Source organism: Rhinopithecus bieti, unplaced genomic scaffold, assembly GCF_001698545.2.
Source record: "Rhinopithecus bieti isolate Rb0 unplaced genomic scaffold, ASM169854v2 scaffold_63849, whole genome shotgun sequence".
Taxonomy (NCBI): Eukaryota; Metazoa; Chordata; class Mammalia; order Primates; family Cercopithecidae; genus Rhinopithecus; species Rhinopithecus bieti.
Window position 1 is genome coordinate 426,587 of NW_016824220.1, and position 14,904 is coordinate 441,490.

General features: G+C 36.3%; 1 pseudogene; it reads left to right on the forward strand.

Moving 5' to 3' along the window:
* Nucleotides 1–2,096: 2,096 nt before the first annotated feature.
* The window catches only part of LOC108522099 (AP-2 complex subunit beta pseudogene), a 29,045-nt pseudogene continuing 16,237 nt past the window's right edge, over nt 2,097–14,904 (forward strand).

Sequence of the window (14,904 nt, forward strand, 5' to 3'; positions counted from 1 at the left end):
TTTTCCTGTGGTGGAAAAAGGTTCCTGGTGGCTTCAGCCTTATAGTTCTTACATCTTGGGATCTTACTCAAGAGAGTTCTCTTCTCTTGCATTATCAATATATCAATATGATAAATCTACTTGTGAGAGTCAGGGAAACCTTACTGAGAGAGGAGAGTCAAGCAAAATCTTTATGTGTATATAGAAATATTTTAGGAGATAAAAGGCATAATCAAGGAAGTATAAGATTATATTCCTTAATAATTATTTTGTGTGTTAAACTGGCAAAATGTGACTCAAACTAGCTTAAGATAAAAAAGACACATTGACTCACGTAACGGAAAAAGTCCAATATACACAAAATATTTACTCAGAGCTTGTTCTCTTGTATGTGACATCCTTGTGTGGGTTAAATTCTTGAATGAGTTTATTTGTTTTTTCCTGTGGTGGAAAAGGTTCCTGGTGGCTTCAGCCTTATAGTTCTTACATCTTGGGATCTTACTCAAGAGAGTTCTCTTCTCTTACATTATCAATATATCAATATGATAAATATTTTCATGAAACACTGGCCCTTTGGGGCCACATGATGTATTAGTTTCCTATTGCTGCTCGCTATGGTCTGATTTTTTTTTTATCCTCCCAAACTTTATATGTTGAACGTAACCCCAAAGGTGATAATATTAAGAGGTGAGAACTTTGAGATGTGATGAGGTCATGAAGGCACAGCCTTCATGAATGGGATTAGTTCTCTTACAAAAGAGACCCCACAGAGCTTGCTAGTCTCCTTCACCATGTGAGAATATAGCAAGAAGGTGCCATCTATAAGGAAGTGGGCCTTCATCAGACACTGAGTCAGTGTCAAAGCCAGCACCTTGATCTTGGACTTTCCCGCCCCCAGAACTGTGGGAAATACATTTCTCTTGTTCATAACATAATACAGTATATACTTTATCTTATAAGGTACAAATAAGGTACTTTTTTATTATATCAAAGCAAATGGACTAAGAAATTGCTTTAACAAATTACCAAAAACAGTGGCTTAAAACAGCACACACATATTATGTACAATTCTGGAGGTCAGAAGTTTTAAATGGGTTTCGTTTGTCTAAAATCAAGATGTCAAGAGGACACCTTCTTTCTGGAGGATCTGTTTCCTTGCATTTTCCAGCTGCCATAGCCTGCCGTGTTCCTTGGCTTATGGCCCCTCAACCATCTTCAAAGCCATACTCACATTGCATGGATCGAACTCTTCTGTCTCCTTTTTTCATGTTTGATGACCCTTGCAATTACACTGGGCCCACCTGGATAATCCAGGATAATTTCCCTATTTTAAGATTAATGTATTAGCAAGCTTAATTCCATCTGTTACCTTATTTCCCCTTTGCCACATAGAACAATACATTAATGGGCTCCAGGAATTAGAACAGAGGCAACTTTGGCAGGCAAACCATACATAGCCATCTCTTTCGGGAAGGAGAATGAAGTACTATGTTTGGCCAGGTCTGAGTCTGGTGTCTATACCAGACTATAAGAAGATAATGGAAGGATTAGAGAAATAGGGAAGCAATGATAGGAAAATTTATATTCATTCTTGTCAGGAAAGACAGTATATGATACATGTATATTCTAAGAATAAAAATAGAGCAGGAAAGTGATTTAAAGATTGCTGGGTGTGGGGAGAGAATAAGAGTGTTGTACTTCTGCTTATGGAGGCATCAAGTTGTTTAGAATCTAGAGGAAAGGGTGAACTAAGAGTTCTGAATGTCCTGTGATGACTGATTTGAAAATGGATAAAGGGCAAAATAAAATGTTGGTCTCAAATCAGGTGGAGGTGAGGTGTGAATATTCGAAAGGGAGGGTGTGAGTCTTGCCAGAAGCATAGAGTTCCATGATTTTCACTTGTTAGTGGGGATGTGGAGTTTGCAGGAGACAAGGTTTAATTTGAAGTACATAGAGCTCTTGGATCCCTCTTAATTCCTGTCCATGGATATGTGGAAGCCACGGGAAATATGATTTCATCTGAAGAACCTGAAGATTGGAAGATTTCTGCTGAAAATCAGAGCACACAGAGTTAATATAATCATTTTTTTTCTCATAAATATTACTCTGGTGACAGTATGAAGACAAAAACCAAGGGTTCAGCTAAGGTACAGAAAATGCTGCTAGAAGACTCTTTTGAAAACCCCTTTGAGAGAATAAAATTAGACAAAAGCCATAATGATGTGAAGAAAAGTAATGCAAAAGTTAATAAAATAGGGTCAACCATATGTAGATTTTATGTTATTGCTATAACCTAGAAAACAAACTATGCATTAGTCAGGTTCTTTCAGTTTCTAGTTATAGAAACTCCCCTCAAACAAGGTTTATTCATTCATTTATCCATTCAACAACAGTTTATTGAAAGCCAGGCATGTTGCTAGCAAAGGTTCTGCCAAAGTGGAGCTTATGTTATACTAGGGCAAAGAGACTACAAAAATAAAATAAATAAATGAGAGAATTCAGATCAGAGTAGTATTATGCTTGTTATAAAACTATGTAGTAAAAGAATAACTAAAAGTTTACTTACTGTGGGCAAGGAAGGCCTCTCTGAAGTTGTGTATTACCTGAGTTTAAGAAAAGTGGTCTATATTAGGACATATAACTGAAACAGTTATGTAAAAAGCTGGTTTTAGATATACACATAGTCACCTCCATGTCTCACTCTCTCTCTTCGCTCAGCTTTTCTCTATGTGGCATTATTCCACAGAGAAGAACTTTATATTGTGAGCAAGATGACTCACAATAAATACCTTTACTTAATATCTACATTGTTTATGCAGAGATTTCTCCTCTAAGAACTTCGTGTCTCTGAAGGGGTAATATAGTCATTCCTGAAGTAATCACTCAGGAGAAGGGGTGGTATCTCTGGCCAACCTGGGACATAGGACTGTTCCTGGAATTGGAAATGAGTACTGTAATGGATGGATGCTTCAGAAACGGGGAAGTCAGTGAAGTGATTCTGCAAATGAACTAGACAAAAAAGGATAGGGAAATCCTGACAGGCAGAAAAAAATAGCACTGCCAACAAGAACGAATGATAGTCCCATAATACATAGTATTGATCGTTTAGAAAATATGGGATGAACATTCTATGCACCTGGATGCAAAAAGGGACTGCTTAAATAAAATAAGTCATCAATTTTTAAGACAGAAAATGTTTAAAGTGTGAGATTAATAATAATAATGTGGTAAGAATTATCTAGACAATGCTGACTACAAACACAAAATTAAACAAAATTCAGAACTATGAAATCTTAAAAAATTACCATTTTCTCTTTATAAATTTTGCTTAAATTCATAGAAATCTGTCTTATGAATGATATATAAAAGTTATATTTTAATCTGGAAGTAATAGGACTAAAAATTTCCTTTGGAAAGAATTACAAGCCAAAAAACCTGATGAATAAATATTAGTGAAGAACACTGGCTATAAGATGCAAATAAATATGTTAACATTAAGCTTAGGAAATAAAAAATAGGTAGAAAATATGGGGGGAAATATTTGTTTTTGGCAGAAGGGAAAAGCCTGGTGGTGTGGAAGGACTCCCTGTATCTTTATTTTTTTCCCATTGCACTTTTATTTGAATGTAATATTTGGGACAATTATTCAAAAGGGCCAATATTTCCCAATTTAATCTGAGGTCATAACAAAACAAGCAACAAAACAATGTTTGGGATTTCACTTTCTCACCCTTATCATCAAGACTCACTGCCTCCCATCATCAAAATTTATTGAGCATTTACAGTGTACTAGGCACAACAGAACATACAGAAATCATTGTCCCTGCTCTTGAGGAACTTACATTCTAAAAGAAAAAATACACCTCTTTTAAAATGACATTTTTGTTTGGTGTTTTCTGCAAAGTACTGAGGAAATATTTTGTTAAAGTGACCTTTAGGTATAACTTACCCCATCATTATTTAGAGAATAGAGGAAGAAGAAAGAGGAAGGATTTTAAAGGTAGACAATGGCAGACCATTCAGGATAGGTAGGGTTTTAAAGGGAGATAAACACAATCTCATCAACTAAGGGGAGATTTGCTGCAGTAAATAGGATGAGGGAAATAGTCTGTGGGGTGCAAGCAAAGGAAGCAGGGTGCCTTAGACATTGAGTGGAGCCAGAAAGATCATGCGGCCTTTTTCCAAGTACATGGCTACCAAGTAGAAGTGCTGGTGACGAGACAGAAGGTTAAAAAAGGAAGGTAATCTTGTGCACCTGACAAATAGAATAAAGGATCAAAATGCAAGGCAGGCTACAAGAGTATTAAGAAATTCTTAAAATCTACAAAGTGATTTGGAAGCACAAAACTTACAGTTAATGCTACCCAATGTCATGATGGGCCAAGAACACTGTGGCTTCCTATGTTAGAAAATGCCATATACCAAAATTTTAAATGGAACATATTACATTGTTTTCCAATCAATCTCCCCCTCTCCCAGAAAAAATAAGCACAAGGTTTAATCCCTGTTAGAGTTTCTTTCTGGTTTTAATTCAACAATATTTGGTATGTGTGTGTCTATGTGCATGTGTGTCCTTTACTTACGTGTTTTATTTTATTCATCTCTTCAACAAATATTTAATGCATGCTGTTTTGCCCTGTTCAAAGACTAAAAGGGCCCTTAACAGGAATCATGATTTACATTTAGATACTTGAAAGAATTGGTAATTGCTATAGGTAAATGAGAAGAGACTAAAAGTTAAAGTGTTTGTGCACTGAATAAATCTGTTCGCTTGTATTTGTGGTGAGCCTATATGCTCTTTTGAGTTTTCTTTTTTATTTCACACCCTAACAATGGGTAACATTAAACAGGGAATGTATTTAGAGCTGATCTGACAACTAAGTTAATTGAAATGTTAGAAGACCTCTGTTTTCAATGGGAAAAATAAATCTTTCAAGAGGAGCTGTGTCCTTCTTGAAAGAGAGATCACAAAACAAGTGAGACATATGATGGAGGCCATTAGAGAGAAGGATGAATGCCACTTTGTGAACTGCTGTTTCAGCCGTCTCTGGAGAAGAGCTGCCAAGCACTCTCAAGAAGGAAATACAAAATCAGACATTTGTATGTGTGCGGTACCCACCATGTTTGCTCTGAGCAGACAGAACCCTATGAAGCAAGACAGTAAAGGTGAAAGCCAACAAGATAGCCTACTTTATTGCCATGGCAACAGAACCCTGATGAAAAGTGGAAAAACAATAAAATACTTCTTAAAAAAAAAGCCTGTGCTATGTATATCTGCTGACCTGAGGAAAGATGCACTCATGGCAGGAGCCTGTTATTTTTACCATTTGGTGATTTTCCTTAAGAAAACCATGGGTACTGCTTTTGGTAAATCTTGAATTAAAAAGCATTGTGTTTACTAAATTATTTAGTTGATACCGCTGCTAAATTAAGATTGATATATGAAAGCTATACTTTCAGATTAGAATCGTTAGTGTCATTGCAGAGATCAAAGCATTAACATTGTCACTCTCCTTGATGCCTTTGACAAACTTTTGCCATATTTCACACAAATTGTATATTCAATAAGAAAGAAAAGTTCTATGACATTCTGCTATTTGATTAAAATTAAATCTGTATTTCATTTGCCTACTTTATTTGAAATTCTCATATTTCAATCATTATTTTAAAAAATGTTCTCTCCTCAATATGCTGTTTATTGGTGTACAGTTTAGTATGGAGGGAAAACATTGTCTTTTTTCTATTCTGAGTTTGTTTAACTATCACAGCTTCCTACATCTTCCCAGTTTTAGGCAATTTTGAGTTGTTCCTAAGATCGTTTGTATTCAAATAAGACCTCCTTTTTTTGTAGAAAAGGTCTGGGAAAGCTCATTTTCATTTTAAAATCAGCTTCACTGATATAATTTACATGCAATAAAATCTACCTTTAAAAAGTGAGTTTTGACAAATGTCATGTAACTATTACCACAATCAATTTCTTTGCAAAATTAATACCAATTTCTTCACACTGATTAAAGTGTTTCATTTAGAAATTAAAATATGCATCTTTGACTTATCATACACTGTGTACTAACTTGCTTTTAGAAAAATACATAGAAATATTGCACCAGATCCCACTTCTTTATGCTATTACTGCCATAACTATTATATATGTATGTGTTACAAATCCAATGATGGATGTTATAATTTTTTATACTTTCAAATTTAATTTTAGAGTCGGGGGTACATGTGCAGATTTGTTACATGGGTATATCTCATGACACTAAGGTTTGGGGCACAAATTATCCTATCACCCAGGAAATCACCATAATACCTAAATTTATAGCCCTTTGCCCCTCTCCTACTCTCTCCTTGAGTAGTCCACATCGAGTATTTTCTTTATGTCCATGTATACCCAATGCTTAGCTCCCACTTATATGTGAGAACATGTGGTATTTGGTTTTTGTTTCCACGTTAATTTGCTTAGGAAAATGCCCTCCAGTGGTATCCATGTTGTTGCAGAGACCATGATTTCATTCTTTTTTATGGCTGCATAGTGTTCCACAGTGTATATGAACCACGTTTTCTTTATTCATTCTACTGTGGATAGGCACCTAGATTGATTCCATGTCCTTGCTATTGTGACTAGTGGTGACATAAATGTAATAGTACATGCATCTTTTGGGTAGAATGATTAATTTTCCTTTGGATATAAATCCAGTAATGGGATGAACGAGTTGAATGGTAGCTCTGTTTTATGTTCTTAGAAATCTTCAAACTGGTTTCCACAGTGACTGAACTAATTCACATTTCTACCAACAGTGTATAAGCATTCCCTTATCTCCACAACCTTGTCATCTATTATTTTTTGACTTTTTAAGAATAGCCATTCTACTTTGGGAGGCCAAGACAGGAAGATCACTTGAGGCCAGAAGTTCTAGACCAGTCTGGTCAACATGGTGAAAGCCCATGTCGACTAAAAATATAAAATTAGCTGGGCATGGTGGTGCACACTTGTAATCCCAGCTACTTGGGAGGCTAAGGTGGGAGAATTGCTTGAATGCAGGAGGTGGAGGCTGTAGTGAGCCAAGATCATGTCACTGCATTCCATCCCTGGTGACAGAGTGAGACTCCATCTCAAAACAAAGCAAACAAACAAAAACTCAAAAAGCAATAGCCATACTTACTGGAGTGAGATGGTATCTTATTGAGGTTTTGATTTGCATTTCTCTGAGGATTAGTGATATTGAGAAGTTTTTCACCTTTTTTGGCCACTAATGTTTGTCTTCTTTTGAGAAATGTCTGTGCATGTTCTTTGCCCACTTTTAAATGGGGTTGTTTTTGCTTGTTGAATTGTTTCAGTTCCATATAAATTCTGGAACTAGACCTTTATCTTGTGCATGGTTTGAGAATATTTTCTCTCATTCTACAGGTTGTTTATATATTCCTAATAATTTATTTTAATGTTCAGAATTTCTTTATTTTAATTAGATTCCACTTCAAATTTTTGTTTTTGTTGCAATTACTTTTGAGAACTTAGCCATAAACTTTTGGGCTAAGGCTAATGTCAAGAAGGGCATTTTCTAAGTTTTCATCTAGGATTTTTATGGTTTTAACCATCATATTTAAATCTTTAATCCATATTGAATTGATGTTTGTATATGGTGAAAAGTAGGAGTCCAGTTTCAATCTTCTGCATATGGCTAACCAGTTATCCCAGTGTCATTTATTGAATAATGTGTCCTTTCCTCATTGCTTATTTTTGTTGACTTTGTCAAATATCAGATGGTTGCAGGTGTTAAGGTTTATTTCTGTGTCCTCTTAGTCTGTGTGTCTGTTTTTGTACCAGTATCATGCTTCAGAGGTTACAGTAACCTTAGAATATAGTTTGAAGTTTGATAATGTGATGCATCTCGCTTTGTTCTTTTTGCTTAGGAGTACTTTGACTATTCAGGCTCTTTGTTGGTCCATATGAATTTTAGAGCAGTTTATTCTACATCTGTGAAAAATAACTTTGATAATTTGATAGGGATAACATTAAATCTATAGATTGCTTTGGGCAGTATGATCATTATAATAATATTGAGTTTTCCTATCCATGAGCATGGAATATTTTTCCATTTGTTTATTTTCATCCTTGATTTCTGTTAGCAGTGTTTTTAAATTCTCATTATAGAGATCTTTCACCTTTTTTGGTTAGATATATTCCTTTTATTTTGTTTGTGGCATTTATAAATGGGATTGCATTATTGATTTGGCTCTCAGCTTAAATATTATTGTAGGTATAAGTGCTACTGATTTTTATACATTGATTTTGTGTCCTAAAATTTTACTGAACTCATTTATCTGTTCTAGGAGCCTTTTACCTCAGTCTTTAGAATTTTCCAGGTGTAGAATCATATCTCTGTGAAGAGAGATAATTTGACCTTTTCTTTTCCTATTTAGATGATTTTTATTTCTTTCTCTTGCCTGATTGCTCTGGGTAGGGCTTCCAGTACTGTGTGGAACAATCTTGTCTTAAGCCTGTTCTTAAGGCAAATGCCCCAAGCTTTTCCCTTTTCAGTATGATGTTGGCTATGTGTTTATCACAGATGGCTCTTATTGCTCGTTGTGTTCCTTCAATGCCTAGTCTGGTGAGGGGTTTTATCATGAAGCAATATTGGATTTTATCAAAACCCTTTTCTGTACATATTGAGATGGTTATATACTTTCTGTTTTTAATTTTATTTATGTGATGACTCACATTTATTGACTTGCATTTGTTGAACCAAACTTTCATTCCAGGAATAATGCCTACTTGATCATGGTGAATTAACATTTAGATGTGCTGCTGGATTTGGTTTGCTATTAGTTTGTTAAAGATTTTTGTGTCTATATTCATCAAGGATGCTGGCCTGTAGTTTCCTTTTATGGTTGTGGCTTTGCCAGATTTTTTACTATAGTAATGTTGGCATCATAGAATGCGTTGGGAAGGAGTTATTTCTCCTATTTTCTTTGGAATAATTTTAGTAGAATTGGTACCAGCTCTTCTTTGTGGCAAAATTCTGGTAGAATTTGACTGTGAATCTATCTGCTCTGGGGCTACTTAGTTGGTAGTTCTTTTTTTTTTAAAAAAAAAATAGTAATTAAATTTTGAAATTCAATATTGGTGTGTGCAGAGTTTCAATGTCTTCCTGATTTAATCTTGAGAGATTTTGTTTTTATGAATTTGTTTATATCCTCTAGATTTTCTAGTTTGTATATAGAGAGTTGTTTGTTATAGTACTTGGAGATTGTATTTCTGTGTGATTGATTGTAATACTACCTTTGTCATCTCTGATTTTGTTTAGTTGGACCCTCTCTCTTTTTTTTCTTTGTTAATCTTGCTAGTGGTCTATCAATCTTGTATATTCTTTCAAAGAAGCAACTTTTGGTTTCATTAATCTTTTTGTGTGGATTTTTGGATCTCAATCTCATTCAGTTCTGCTCTTACTTTAGTATTTCTTTTCACCTGCCAGCTTTGGGGTTAGTTTGTTGTTTTTCTAATTCCTCTAGGTGTGATATTAGATTGTTAATTTGAGATATTTCTAACTTGTATTTAGCACTATAAACTTTCCTATTAATGCTGCTTTTACTGAATCCTAGAAATGTTGATGCTTGTGTCCCTGTTTTCATTTGTTACAAATTCTTTTTTTATTTCTACCTGATTTTTTTTGCTTACCCAAAAGTTATTTAGAATTTTTTCTTAATTTCTATGTTATTGTGTGAGTTTGAGAGATCTTATTGGGATTGATTTTCCTTTTTCTTTCATAGTAGTCTGACAGTATGGTAGATATAATTTCATTTTTTAATTTATTGAGACTTGCTTTATGACTGAGCATGTGGTCTTAGAGTATGTTCTGTGTGAAGATTAGAAGAATGTATATTCTGTAGTTGACAGGTGGAGTATTCTGTAAATGTCTATAGGTCCAATTTTTCAAGTGTAGAATTTAAGTCAAGATTTTCATTGCTGGTTTTCTGCCTGAATTACCTAACACTGCCCGTTGAGTGTCAAAGTTCCCCACTATAATTGTGTGGTGGTCTAAGTCTGCTCATGGGTCTAAAAGTATTTGTTTTACGAATCTGGGTGCTCCAATGTTGAGTGTGTATATATTTCGAATAGTAAAGTCTTATTCCTGAATTGAACCCTTGATCACTATGTAATGCCCGTCTTTGTCCTTTTTGATTGTTGCTGTCCCGAAGTTCGCTTTATCTGGTATAAGAATAGAGACCCTTGTCCTTTTTTGTTTTTTGTTTGTGTGATAGATCTTTCTCCAACTCTTTACTTTGAGCCTGTGAACGACATTACATGTGAAATGGGTCTCTTGAAGACAACAGACAAATCCGTCTTTTAAAAAAATTTAACTTGCCACTCTGAGCCTTTACGTGGGGCACTTATACTATTTACATTCAAAGTTAATATTGATATGTGAGGTTTTGATCCTACTGTGGAGTTGTTAGGCTGTTTCTTAGTTGTTTATATTGTGTAGTTGCTTTATAGGGTCTATGGTGTGTTTAAGTGTGTTTTTGTGGTAACAGGTACGATTCTTTTGTTTTCATGCTTAGAACTGCATTAAGGATCTCTTGTGAGGCTTCTGTAGTAATAATTAATTTCATTAGTGATTGTTTATCTAAAAAATGATTTTATTTCTCCCTCACTTATGAAGCTTAGTTGGCAGAATACAAAATTCTCTATTGGAATTTCTTTTCTTTCAGAATGCTAAAAATAGTTCCCCAATCTCTTCTGATCTATAAGGTTTCTGCTGAGAAATCTGTTGTTAGTTTGATTGGGTTTCCTTTTTAAGTTATGTGATCTTTTTTTCTAACTGCTTTAAAATTTTTTTCCTTCAGCATTTACCTTGTACCTTGTACATTGTACCTTGTACCTGTTGATGATATATCTTGGTGATGTGAATTTTGTATAATATCTTACAGGTGTTCTCTGGATTTCTGGTATCTAGATATCTACCTTTCCAGCAAAATTAGGGAATTAAAAAAATAATAATTCCCTCCAATATGTTTTGAGTTGTTTTTTACTTTTTTTCCCTTCTCTCTCAAGAATGCCAATAATTCATAGGTTTAGTCATTTTATTTAATCTCATTTCTCAAATACATTGTTAATTTAAAAATTTCTTTTTTTTCTCTTTTTATCCCGATTCTGTTAGTTAAAAAACAAACAAACAAACAAACAAAAAAACAAAACAACAACAAAAAAAACAGCCTTTAAGCTCTAAATTTTTTTCTTTTGTTTGGTCTAACCTATTGATAAAAGTTTCAATTGTGCTTCAAAATTTCTTGAGTTTTTCAATTCCAGAAGCTCTGATAGATTTCTTTTTGAGAAATCACTTCCTTCATTTTCTGGATTGCTTTAGAAGTTTCTTTGTGTTGACTTTTAACCTTGTCTTGAATCTCACTAGCTTCCTTGCAATCCATGCTTCAAATTCTTTATCTGTCATTTCTGAGTTTCCATTTTGGTTAGGGACTCTTTCTGCAGAATTTATGTTATCCTTTGGTGGTATCACAACATTCAGATTTTTCACAGTGCCAGAATTCTTGCACTGGTTCCTTTTCATCTAGAGATGTTGGCATTTCTCATTTTGTGTGTAAGAAATAATTTTCTTCTTTTTTTTTATATTATTATGTTTGTAAAAAAATCCCCTTCTTCTCCCCACCTAGGGTGTATGACTGTAGAGTATTTTGATTAGAGTCTTTTTGCTTTGCTTCTATAGCCTAACACTTCTGACAGCAGATTTTACATTGGGCTGTGGAGTTCTACCTATAGCCCAGTAAATAGTGCCTACAAGTAAAAACCAGCTGTGGTACAAGCAGATGGTATGTACCTGATCTTTGTTTACTGTGAGGTATTCTCTGTTGCTTCAGGTGATGGGTGGGATAGTGGAGTGCTAGGTGTCCTAAACTTTCTCTTTCAAAGGGTTAGGGGACACAGCTGGACAGAGCTAAAATTCCTGGCTTGGCTATGAACACCCCTATGGCGATGCAGGCACCTGCCCTAACGAGGGTGACTGGGAAGAGCTTGTGGTGAAATGCACTGAAGTATCTGCTGGGTTGCAGTGGCTCCTCATCCTAGTAATCAGGAACATGGATGGTTACTCTATCAGAACCCTGTTCCAGAGCTTGTGACTCCTAGTTGAGATGCACACTGTAGTGTAGCTCCAGATCACGATGTGGTTGAGAGTCTTGGGAAATGCCTATTTTGTAACTCTCTGCAGGAGTGGTTTTGGAAAAGAACTTCATCATTCAGCCTGATACAGATAGCATTATGGTTTGCCTGTTCTCTGATATGGTAGCACTGCAGCTTTATGTAAAGCAGGAGGGGTCCACCTTTGGATTCCTGTGAGTGTGTGTTGCTTGTGGTGGTGGCAGCTTGTTAAGTTGGCCTAACCTCAGACCCTGAGGCGCGAAAATGGTCAGGTGCCAGCAGAGTTGAAATGGGATAAGTAGTTTCCCAATTCCTCAGCCCCTAGATGGCCCATTGGGCAGCCTATATGAATCCTTATAAGGCTGGATGGGGGTTTGGTCAGCCCAGGGTTCAGGTGCTGGCTGTGATGGAGGGAGATGGCCTGGTCCCCAAGTCACTGGCCAAACTCTCAGGCACAGGTAGGCAGAACGCCTCAGTGGTGTGAATCCAAATGAAGACCACAGGCCTGTGGGTGTAGGGTTTTAAGAAGGTTCTGAGCCACAGCTGAAATGCTCATGTGGGGGAAGGGTGAGGGAGCTAGGATGGCAGAAGGCAACAAGCCCTGTTAGGCAGGGAGTAGCAGAGGAGGGGGAGTCCTGTAGTAAGCAATCTGGCTACCTCTCCATACTGTGGCTTTGGTATGCTGTGGCAGGCTGTGGCCTGTGAAAGCTGTCAGTCCCTTTTTTCTCTCCCTAGCCTGTCAGTTACCTCTGGAGAAGGGCCTGCCAATTATCTCCTGGATGGAACATCTGCCCTGGGGCCCAAGCCTGTGGCCCTTGGCTGGCAAGGAGAAGTGGGGACGAGGTCTGTAGTCTGTTCACTCCTCAGCACCAGCGATGCAGCATCTACCCTAGGGGCCTGCAAAGAGCCTGTCCTCTCTTATTGGTGGGGATAAGGCAGGTGGCACTAAGGTGTTCAGGAATTCAAGGCTAATGGACCTCTTTATGGGCTTGAGCGGTGCATCTGCAGAATCAAGTGGTATTCTGTGTCTGTCTGGAAGCCTGGGTGGGAAGAGGTGTGGGTGGCTTTCTGATGGCCAGGACTGCAAAGGTCCATGGCAGAAGTGTGGGTCTTTTGGGGGCTCTCACTCTCCCTTTCCCCATGTTAGGGAGCTTCTCTTGGATCTGTACTGGTCCTGGGTGGGCAGCTGCCTGGCTTTGCATTTCTCTGTTCTCCATGGATTCTGTTGCTTCCTTGCTGAATCCCAACGTGGGCTTAGATGGTCCACTAGAAGAGCTAGTGTTTGCTCATCATCTTGCTTCCTCTCTGTGAGAGCTGAGCTCACTAGTTGCTTCTGGTCTACCACCTTGAATGGGAATCTCTATAATCTTTACATAATATAGGTTGATGCAAAAGTAACTGTGGTTTTGGAACATGAATATTAAATCATTATAACTAGGCTCAAATAAATCTTTATTAATCAAAATTTGATTCATTACAATCAACGCATATTCAACAGTGATAAATAAGTTTGTTTATGCCTATAGAATCAAAATTCATGCTTTGGGAATTTATGAACTCTTAAGAGATCTTTATGTATCCTGCTAGTTGTGAAAGCATTTTTCCTGCAAAAAGTTGTCAAGATGCTTGAAGAAGTGGTAGTCGGTTGGCAAGAAGTCAGGTGAATATGATGGATGAGGCAAAACGTTGTAGCCCAATCTGTTCAACTCTTGAAGCATTGGTTGTCTGATGTGCAGTGAAGTGTTGTGGTGGAGAAGAACTGTACCCTTTCTGTTGAGCAATGTCAGCTGTAGGCATTGCAGTTTTTCGTGCATCTCATCGACTGTTGAGCATACTTCTCAGATGTAATGGTTTCACCAGGATTCAGAAAGCTGTATTGGATATTACTGGCAGCAGACCACCAAAGAGTGACCATTACCTTTTAATGGCACAACTTTAACTTTGGGAAGTGATTTGGACCTGCTTATCAGTCCAGTTACTGAGCTGGTCATCACTAGTTGTCATATGAAATCCACTTATCATCACACGTCACAATCCGATCAAGAAATGGTTTATTGTTCTTGCTTAGAATAAGAGAAGAGGATACTTCAAAACTACATATTTTAAAAAAATGTTGCTCAACTCTTGAGGGACCCACTTAATTGAACTTTTATATTTTCCGATTTGCTTCTAATGCAGAACCACCATAGAATGGTAGACCTTGAATTATTCGGCAACTTCTCATGTAGTTGTAGGAAGATCAGCTTGGATGATTGCTGTCAATTGGTCATTGTCAACTTCTAATGGCCAGTCACTACATTTCTTATCTTTAAGGTTCTTGTCTCTTTTGCAAAACTTGAACCACCATGCACTATACGTTCGTTAGCAGTTCCTGCACCAAACCGTGTTGTGAGTTGTCTCCACTGTCTTATGAACCATTTTGAATTCAAATAAGAAAATTGCTGGAATATGCTTTTGTCTAACATCGTTTCCATAGTCTAAAATAAACATAAAATAGACAGCAGGTGATAAATCATTAGTAAAAACAAGCAAACAAACAAAGAAACATAAAGTGAGAAATTCTCATTAAAACAATGTATAACATAAGCATGTTTATTTAAGAATGTATTCCAATATCAAATGGCAAATTCCAACAATGTAAAATGGCAATTACTTTTGCAATCACCTATTCTATTATATGCCCTTTATAAAATTAAGTGAAGAGTATTACATCAATATTTACTTTATATATATTCATTTAAATATATATTTATATATAAATATAAATT